The 9,353-nt window shown below is 41.2% G+C and overlaps 1 pseudogene; it reads right to left on the bottom strand.

Annotated features, from left to right (window-relative positions):
- Window positions 1-8,402: 8,402 nt before the first annotated feature.
- LOC147347013 (butyrophilin subfamily 1 member A1 pseudogene) lies at window positions 8,403-8,936 on the bottom strand (annotated as a pseudogene).
- Window positions 8,937-9,353: the final 417 nt, after the last annotated feature.

The raw sequence follows: 9,353 nt of genomic DNA, 5'->3' as shown, positions 1-9,353 counted from the left end.
CCATGCTTATGTGATTCAAGTTTAAACTTGAAGTCTTTACAGAATTCAGTTCAGTCGCCAGTCGTGTCTGACTCTTTGCAACCCCATGAATCGCAGCATGCCAGGTCTCCCTGTCCATCACCAACTCCTGAAGTTCACCCAAACTCATGTGCATCGGGTTGGTGATGCCTTCCAGCCATCTCATGCTCTGTCGTCCCTTTCTCCTCCTGCCCCCAATCCCTCCCAGCATCACGGTCTTTTCCAGTGAGTCAACGCTTCGCATGAGGTGGCCAAAGTATTGGAGTTTCAGCTTTAGCACCAGTCCTTCCAATGAACACCCAGGACTGATCTCCTTTAGGATGGACTGGTTGGAACTCCTTGCAGTCCAGGGGACTCTCAAGAGTCTTCTCCAACACCACAGTTCAAAAGCATCAATTCTTCGGCGCTCAGCTTCTTCACAGTCCAACTCTCACATCCATACACGACCACTGGAAAAACCATAGCCTTGACTAGACGGACCTTTGTTGGCAAAGGAATGTCTCTGCTTTTCAATATGCTATCTAGATTGGTCATAATTTCCTTCCAAAGGGTAAGCATCTTTTAATTACCTGGCTGCAATCACCATCGGCAGTGATTTTGGAGCACCCCAAAATAAAGTCTGACACTGTTTCCACTGTTTCCCCATCTATTTCCCATGAAGTGATGGGACCAGATGCCATGATCTTCGTTTTCTGAATGTTGAGCTTTAAGCCAACTTTTTCACTCTCCTCTTTCACTTTCATCAAGACGCTTGTTAGTTCCTCTTTACTTTCTACCATAAGGGTGATGTCATCTGCATATCTGAGGTTATTGATATTTCTCCGGGCAATCTTGATTCCAGCTTGTGCTTCTTCCAGCCCAGTGTTTCTCATGATGTACTCTGCATAGAAGTTAAATAAGCAGGGTGACAATATACAGCCTTGACGTACTCCTTTTCCTATTTGGAACCAGTCTGTTGTTCCATGTCCAGTTCTAACTGTTGCTTCCTGACCTGCATATAGGTTTCTCAAGAGGCAGGTCAGGTGGTCTGGTATTCCCATCTCTTTCAGAATTTTCCACAGTTTATTGTGATCCACACAGTCAAAGGCTTTGGCATAAAGCAGAATAGATGTTTTTCTGGAACTCTCTTGCTTTTTCGATGATCCAGCAGATGTTGGCAATTTGATCTCTGGTTCCTCTGTCTTTTCTAAAGCCAGCTTGAACGTCTGGAAGTTCACGCTTCACATACTGCTGAAGCCTGTCTTGGAGAATTTTGAGCATTACTTGACTGGTGTGTGAGATGCGTGCAATTGTGCTGTAGTTTGAGCATTCTTTGGCATTGCCTTTCTTTGGGATTGGAATGAAAACTGACCTTCTCCATTCCTGTGGTCAGTGCTGAGTTTTCCAAATTTGCTGGCATATTAAGTATAGAACTTTCACAGCATCATGTTTCAGGATTTGAAATAGCTCAACTGGAATTTCATAACCTCCACTAGCTTTGTTCATAGTGATGCTTTCTACGGCCCACTTGACTTCACATTCCAGGATGTCTGGCTCTAGGTGAGTGATCACACCATCGTGATTATCTGGGTTGTGAAGATATTTTTGTACAGTTCTTCTGTGTATTCTTGCCAATTCTTCTTAATATCATCTGCTTCTGTTAGGTCCATACCATTTCTGTCCTTTATTGAGCCCATCTTTGCATGAAATGTTCCCTTTGTATCTCTAATTTTCTTGAAGAGATCCTTAGTCTTTCCCATTCTGTTTTCCTCTATTTCTTTGCATTGATCACTGAGGAAGGCTTTCTTCTCTCTCCTTGCTATTCTTTCGAACTCTGCATTCAGATGTTTATATCTTTCCTTTTCTCCTTTGCTTTTTGCTTCTCTTCTTTTCACAGCTATTTGTAAGGCCTCCTCAGACAACCATTTTGTGTTTTTGCATTTCTTTTTCTTGGGGATGGTCTTGATCCCTGTCTCCTGTACAATGTCACAAACCTCCGCCTGTAGTTCCTCAGGCATTCTGTCTATCAGATCTAGTCCCTTAAATCTATTTCTCACTTATACTGTATAATCATAAGGGGTTTGATTTAGGTCATACCTGAATGGTCTAGTGGTTTTCCCTACTTTCTTCAATTTAAGTCTGAATTTGGCAGTAAGGAGTTCATAATCTGAGCCACAGTCAGCTCCTGGTCTTGTTTTTGCTGACTGTATAGAGCTTCTCCATCTTTGGCTGCAAAGAATATAAGCAATCTGATTTAGGTGTTGACAATCTGGTTATGTCCATGTGTAGAGTCTTCTCTTGTGTTTTTGGAAGAAGGTGTTTGCTATGACCAGTGCATTCTCTTGGCAAAACTCTATTAGCCTTTGCCCTGCTTCATTCCATACTCCAAGGCCAAATTTGCCTGTTACTCCAGGTGTTTCTTGACTTCCTACTTTTGCATTCCAGTCCCCTATAATGAAAAGGACATCTTTTTTGGGTGTTAGTTCTAAAAGGTCTTGTAGGTCTTCATAGAACCGTTCAACTTCAGCTTCTTTAGTGTTACTGGTTGGGGCATAGGCTTGGATTACTGTGATATTGAAAGGTTTGTCTTGGAAATGAACAGAGATCATTCTGTCGTTTTTGAGATTGCATCCAAGTACTGCATTTCGGACTTTTTGTTGACCATGATGGCTACTCCATTTCTCCTAAGGGATTCCTGCCCACAGTAGCACTAGTCATAGCAAAACCCTTTTTCAACAACACAAGAGATGACTTTACACATGGACATTGCCAAATGATCAATACCAAAATCAAATTGATTGCATTCTTTGTAGCTGAAGATGGAGAAGCTGTATATAGTCAGCAAAAACAAGACCTGAAGCTAACTGTGGCTCATATCATCAGCTTCTTATAACAAAATTCTGGCTTAAGCTAAAGAGAGTGAGAAAAGCCACTAGGTCAGCCAGGTATGACTTAAATAAAATCTTCCATGAATATGCAGTGAAGATGATGAATAGATTCAAGGGATTAGATCTAGTAAACAGTGTGCCTGAAGAACTATGGATGGAGGTCCATAATATTGTACAAGAGGCAGCGAACAAGACCATCCTGAAGAAAAGGATAATCAAGCAGGCAAAGTTGTTATCTGAGGAGGCTTTACAAATAGCTGGAGAAAGAAGAGACGTGAAAAGCAAGGGAGAAAGGGAAAGGTACATCCAACTAAATGCAGAATTCCAAAGAATAACAAGGAGAGACAAGAAAGACTTCTTCAATGAATAGTGCATAAAAATAGAGGAAAACAACAGAATGGGAAAGACTAGAGATCTCTTCAGGAAAATTGGAAATATCAAGAGAACATTTCGCCCTAAGATGGGCACATTAAAGGACAGAAACAATGTCTATCTAGTAGACGCTAAAGAGATGGAAAGAATACATGGGAGAACTATACAAAAAAGATCTTAATTAACTGGATAACTATTATGGTGTGGTCAGTCACTCAGAGCCAGACATTCTGGAGTGTGAAGTCAAGTTGGTCTTAGGAAGCACTGTTGTTAATAGAGCTAGTTGATGAGATGTAATTCCAATAGAGCTGTTAAAAACCCTAAAGGATGATGTTATCAAAGTGCTACACTCAATATGTCAGCAAATCTGGAAGACCCAGCATGGCCACAGGACTGGAAAAGGTCAATCCTTATCCCAATTCCCAAGAAGGCTCGTACTAAAGAACATTCAAAACATCAGGCAGTTGCACTCATCACCCATGCTAGTAAGGTCATGCTTAAAATCTTGCATCCTAGGCTTCAGCATTACATGAACCAAGAACTTCAGATGGCCACACTGAGTTTAGAAAAGGAAGAACCAGAGATCAAATTTCCAACATTCTCTAGATCATAGAAGAAGCAAAGGAACTCCAGAAAAACATCTACCTTTGCTTCATTGACTATGGTAAAGCCTCTGTTCAGTTCAGTCCCTCAGTTGTATCCGACTCTTTGCGACCCCATGAATCGCAGCATGCCAGGCCTCCTTGTCCATCACCATCTCCCGGAGTTCACACAAACTCATGTCCATCGAGTCGGTGATGTCATTCAGCCATCTCATCCTCTGTTGTCCCCTTCTCCTCCTGCCCCCAATCCCTCCAAGCATCAGAGTCTTTTCCAATGAGTCAACTCTTGGCATGAGGTGACCAAAGTATTGGAGTTTCAGCTTTAGCATCATTCCTTCCAAAGAACACCCAGGGCTGATCTCCTTTAGAATGGACTGGTTGGATCTCCTTGCAGTCCAAGGGACTCTCAAGAGTCTTCTCCAACACCACAGTTCAAAAGCATCAATTCTTCGGCGCTCAGCTTTCTTCATAACAGAACTGGACATGGAACAACAGAATGGTTCCTAATAGGAAAAGGAGTACGTCAAGGCTGTATATTGTCACTCTGCTTATTTAACTTCTATGTGGAATACATCATGAGAAACGCTGGGCTGGAAGAAGCACAAGCTAGAATCAAGATTGCCCGGAGAAATATCAATAACCTCAGATATGCAGATGACACCACCCTTATGGCAGAAAGTGAAGAGGAACTCAAAAGCCTCTTGATGAAAGTGAAGATGGAGAGTGAAAAATTTGGCTTAAAGCTCAACATCAGAAAATGAAGATCATGGCATCTGGTCCCATCACTTCATGGGAAATAGATGGGGAAACAGTGGAAACAGTGTCAGACTTTATCTTTTGGGCTCCAAAATCACTGCAGATGGTGACTGCAGCCATGAAATTAAAAGACGCTTACTTCTTGGAAGAAAAGTTATGACCAACCTAGATAGCATATTGAAAAGCAGAGACATTACTTTGCCAACAAAGGTCTGTCTAGTCAAGGCTATAGTTTTTCCAGTGGTCATGTATGGATGCGAGAGTTGGACTGTGAAGAAAGTCTCTGTGGATCACAACAAACTGTGAAAAGCTCTTAAAGAGATGGGAATACCAGACTGTCTTACCTGTCTCCCGAGAAACCTGTATGCAGGTCAAGCAGCAACAGTTAAACCCTGTATGGAACAACTGATTGGTTAACGACTGAGAAAGGAGTATGACAGGGCTGTCTGCTGTCACCCTCTTTATTTAAGCTATATGCTGAGCACCTCATGAGGAATGCCAGGTTGGATGAGTTACAAGCTGGAATCAAAATAGAGAGAGACATCAACAACCTCAGAAATGCAGATGAAACCACTCTAATGTCAGAAAGTGAAAAAGAACTAAAGAGCCTCTTGATGAGAGTGAAGGAGGAGAGTGAAAGAGTCAGCTTAAAACGAAAAACTAAAAAAACTAAGATCATGGCATCTGGTCCCATTACTTCAAGGCAAATAGAAGGGGAAAAGGTGGAAGTAGTGAGAGATTTCCTCTTCTTGGGCTCTAAAATCACTGTGGATGGTGACTGCAGCCTTGAAATCAGGAGTTGATTGCTTCTTGGCAGGAAAGCTATGACAAACCTAAACAGTGTGTTGAAATGCAGAGACATAACTGTTGACAAATGTCTGTATAGTTAAGGCTATGGTCTTTCTAGTGGTCACATATGATTGTTAGAGCTGGACTGTAAAGAAGGCAGAACTCCAAAGAATTGATGCCTTTGAACTGTGGGGCTGGAGAAGAGTCCTGAGGGTCCTTTGGATAGGAAGGAGATCAAACCAGTCAATCTTAAGGGAAAATCAACCCTGAATACTCATTGGGAGGACTGATGCTAAAGCTGAAGCTCCAGTATTTTGGTCACATTGATGTGAACAGCCTGACTCATTGGAAAAGTCCCTGGTGCTGGGAAAGATTGAGGGCAGGAGGAAAAGAAGGCATCAGAGAATGAGATGGATGGATGGAATCACTGATGCAATGGACATGAACTTGGGCAAGCTTTGGGAGATGGTGAGGTTCAGGGAGGCCTGGCATGCTGCAGTCCATGGGGTCACAAAGAGCCAGAAACGACTGGGTGACTAAACAACAATAAGACTTAGAAGTTTAAAGAAAGGGAAATTTTAATAAAATTTTTTTGTCAGTCTTAATTAGAATTTTTATTGTATTTATTGTCAAAATATTTTTCATTTATATTATTCCCTAGGAGATATTGCTGAGTAGGTGTTTGTATTTTTATTTTATTTATTTACTCCTTAATTGAGGGATAACTGCTTTACAATGTTGTGTTGGTTTTCTGCCATACAATGCAAATCATTCATAACTATATCTATCCCTGCCCTTTTTAATGAAATTGATTGCAAAATAAGGAATTGCAAATAGCTAGAGATGCAAAGGAGCATTACCAGATAATACTAGTGTGTAAGAGTTGATAGGTGATTACACATGTATAAGGAAAACAATCTACTCATTTGCATGAATTGTTATCGCACGATAAATTACCAACATAAGAATAATTAGATCAATTCATATTTGGAATTTTGCCAGGTTGATGTGACAGGACAAAGACAACAAGAGTTTTATTTATTAATAAGAACATACTTGAAATTATTAGCCATGATACATAAATAGGAAAGGGTATGAAGTTAGGAGTGACTGATGAATTAGAAGAAATAAAGGGGCTTAATGAGACTGACACACTGGAGGTAAGTAGGAGTAGTTAAGTGATCAAGTACAGAACTTTACACCTCCAGTTTCACCTGCATATTCAATTGTGGGTGTCATCTGCTGCCAAACTTAAAAAGGAGAGTGCATCAGTAAGGGGAAGAATCACAAGTGACAAATATCCAACATATAAGTTGATTAAAGATATACGTTTATGTCTCACAGAAAAGAATTCTAGAACTGGGTAATAGAGTAGCCCCATGAAATTGTCAAAAACCCAGTTCATTTTAATTTCTCCACCATCCATGTCATATTACATGTCATATAGTTTTCGAGTTCTGCCAGCGTCCAGCCCCGGTGGATCCAGGGAATTCGAAGCGGGGACGGCGTCGGCGAGGATCAGGAAACAACTGCTTAATTAAACTTTAATTAAGGATATAAAGAGTAATAGAATAAGGATAGCTCAGTGAGGAAATTCAGTGGAGAAAAGAGGCTGAAATAAGGATAGCTCAGTGAGGAAATTCAGTGGAGAAAAGAGGCTGAATAATTCAGCCAGAAGGTGAGAGAAAGAACGACATGGGGAGACCAAGTTTCGGTGAACAAGGCCCGCACTTTATTTTCCAAAGTAGTTTTTATACCTTAAGTTATGCATAGAGGATAATGGGGGAAGGGGTAGAGTCTTGCAGTAAGCCAGGCTTTCTTCCTGCAAACTTATCATATGCAGAAGTTTAGGTGATTTGCATCATCTTCTGGCCCAGAGGCCTGTTAACATTTTAAGACCTTTTCTTCAGAAAACTTATTTTTCTCTAAAGGTGATTAGTCAAGCGCCACCCTCCAAAAGCATTAGATAAAGTTGCATTCCTACAGAGCAAAGGTGTGGTGGGCTATAACAAGAAAAAGAATTAACTCAAGGGTCCCAGGTTACAAACATTAAAGCTACTATTTACACCAACTATATTAATCAATACACTGCCAGGGACACAGCAGGTAAGGGATATGGAGACTTAGCAGCAAACATTGGCCCAACAAGTGAAAAACCCTTCACCAATACAATTTCTAATCAATCTTTTAACTGCTCAAAGGAATCTGTATTTAGACAGTTTAGAACATCTCATGCCTCTCACAGTTGGGAGGCTCTGAGCAATCACATGTGGCTGGAAAAACCTATTCAGGCAGGCTAGAGGATTTCCAAAGGAGTTTGTAGGTTGAAACACTGTCACACCCAGGAATTGTTAACTGGAGCTGTAAGCTAACTCTTTTTTCAGAGAGAGGTAGTGGGGGACAGCCCCCCGTAAAGTCAGAGGTGTAGGTGAAAGCACAAGGCAGAAAGTAGGCAGACTCTGGTTTTGGGGGTAGATGCTTGAGAATTTCCAGGGGGACTCCTGAGGCTTGATCCCGCCTTTGCGTATGCCAAGCCTCCTTCCTCATGACCTTTGGCACGGGAGGAGCTCACTCCCCTCAGAGTTCTAGCCATCATGATATATTACAGTCAGCAGAAAGTAAAGAAGAATAGAAACGCACAATTTACCTTTAAGGACACATCCTTATAATTCAGCTGATATACAGCATCATCATTTATTCACTTTCAGTAGAGAGATAAGGAAATCTAATATTTATATTATATTAGCTGTCATAGGAAAGTATAATAATAAGGATAAATAAAGAAGATTTAAGAAGGATAAATAAATAAAGAAGGATAAAATAAAGAGGAAGGGGGAATTGATATGAGGCAATCATCAGTCTGTGTCCAGAGCTTCATCTTGAGAATGAACAAGTAAGGAATAAGAAAAATATCTATTTGTATCTCATTGGGGGAGAATTGTGATTTTCATTGGGGATCAAAGTAATCATTTCTCATGGAGTGGGGTAGACATATGAATTACAACATCGCACATTCTTCACCTACACAGATGGTTAGGGAGCCTGACTCAGAGGACCAAAGTCTGAAAAGTGGTTTTAGGACACCATAGAATGGGTTCTGGGGAAAGGTGAAGATGTGGGATTCATCTGTCATATTATAGAAAGATACATCTCCAGACTCATAATCCAGAAATACCCTCACAATAACGGGTTTTTCTCTTAGAATAAGAGGGGTTTCTGGGGAGGTGAGGGCCCAATACTCCCCCTCATAGAACCTAATGGCCCAGAAACCATTCTTTGGGGACATTGTGACCCTACCCTTCCTTGTTACATTATCCCTACAAACTCCCAGGTCCCAGGAACAGGCGTCCCCAACCTCTATGTCCCAGGAGTATCTCCCTGAGATGATGCACAATTGACCCAGCACACAGGGAATGGAGCTGAATCTCTCTGAGGAGCTGGGAATTTCTTGACATCTTTCTTGCCAGGAAACTTGTCTCCCTTCTTCAGACAGGAGGAGGGCAGGATGAGCAGTGGCTGCATCCAGGGTCATATTTACTGCAAAGACAAGCAGACCATCATGTTTCTGGGAAGGGTATCAGTAGACCTGGGACAGAGGGTTCTGATTCTGTAAGGACTCCTTTCACCCTGGGTAGATCAGCTCGCTTCCACCCAACATTCCTCCAGACTGTCCCACAAAGAAAAAGGTCCCTTGTGGATCATCACATACTCACCAGCTTTGAATTCTTCTTTCCTCCAATCTACAAGGAACAAGTGAACATGAGAACCTACCATCTGAAAAACAAAGCTGCCTGTCTGTCAAAAATACTATGAATATAAACTCCCTAGGATTAATTCAAGAATAATAGCAATAAAAGAAAATGCCCTTTTATAAGTTAAACTGTTCTTTAAAACATTCTTCTAAATTATGTCTGACTTGAGACTTGACCCATCCCTATACCCTCTAAGT

Source organism: Bos grunniens, chromosome 23 (genome assembly GCF_055505025.1).
Source record: "Bos grunniens cultivar Pamir isolate PY7600 chromosome 23, Bosgru_T2T1.0, whole genome shotgun sequence".
Taxonomy (NCBI): domain Eukaryota; kingdom Metazoa; phylum Chordata; class Mammalia; order Artiodactyla; family Bovidae; genus Bos; species Bos grunniens.
Note: the sequence above shows the minus strand (reverse complement) of the source record. Positions and strands in the feature narration are given on the sequence as shown.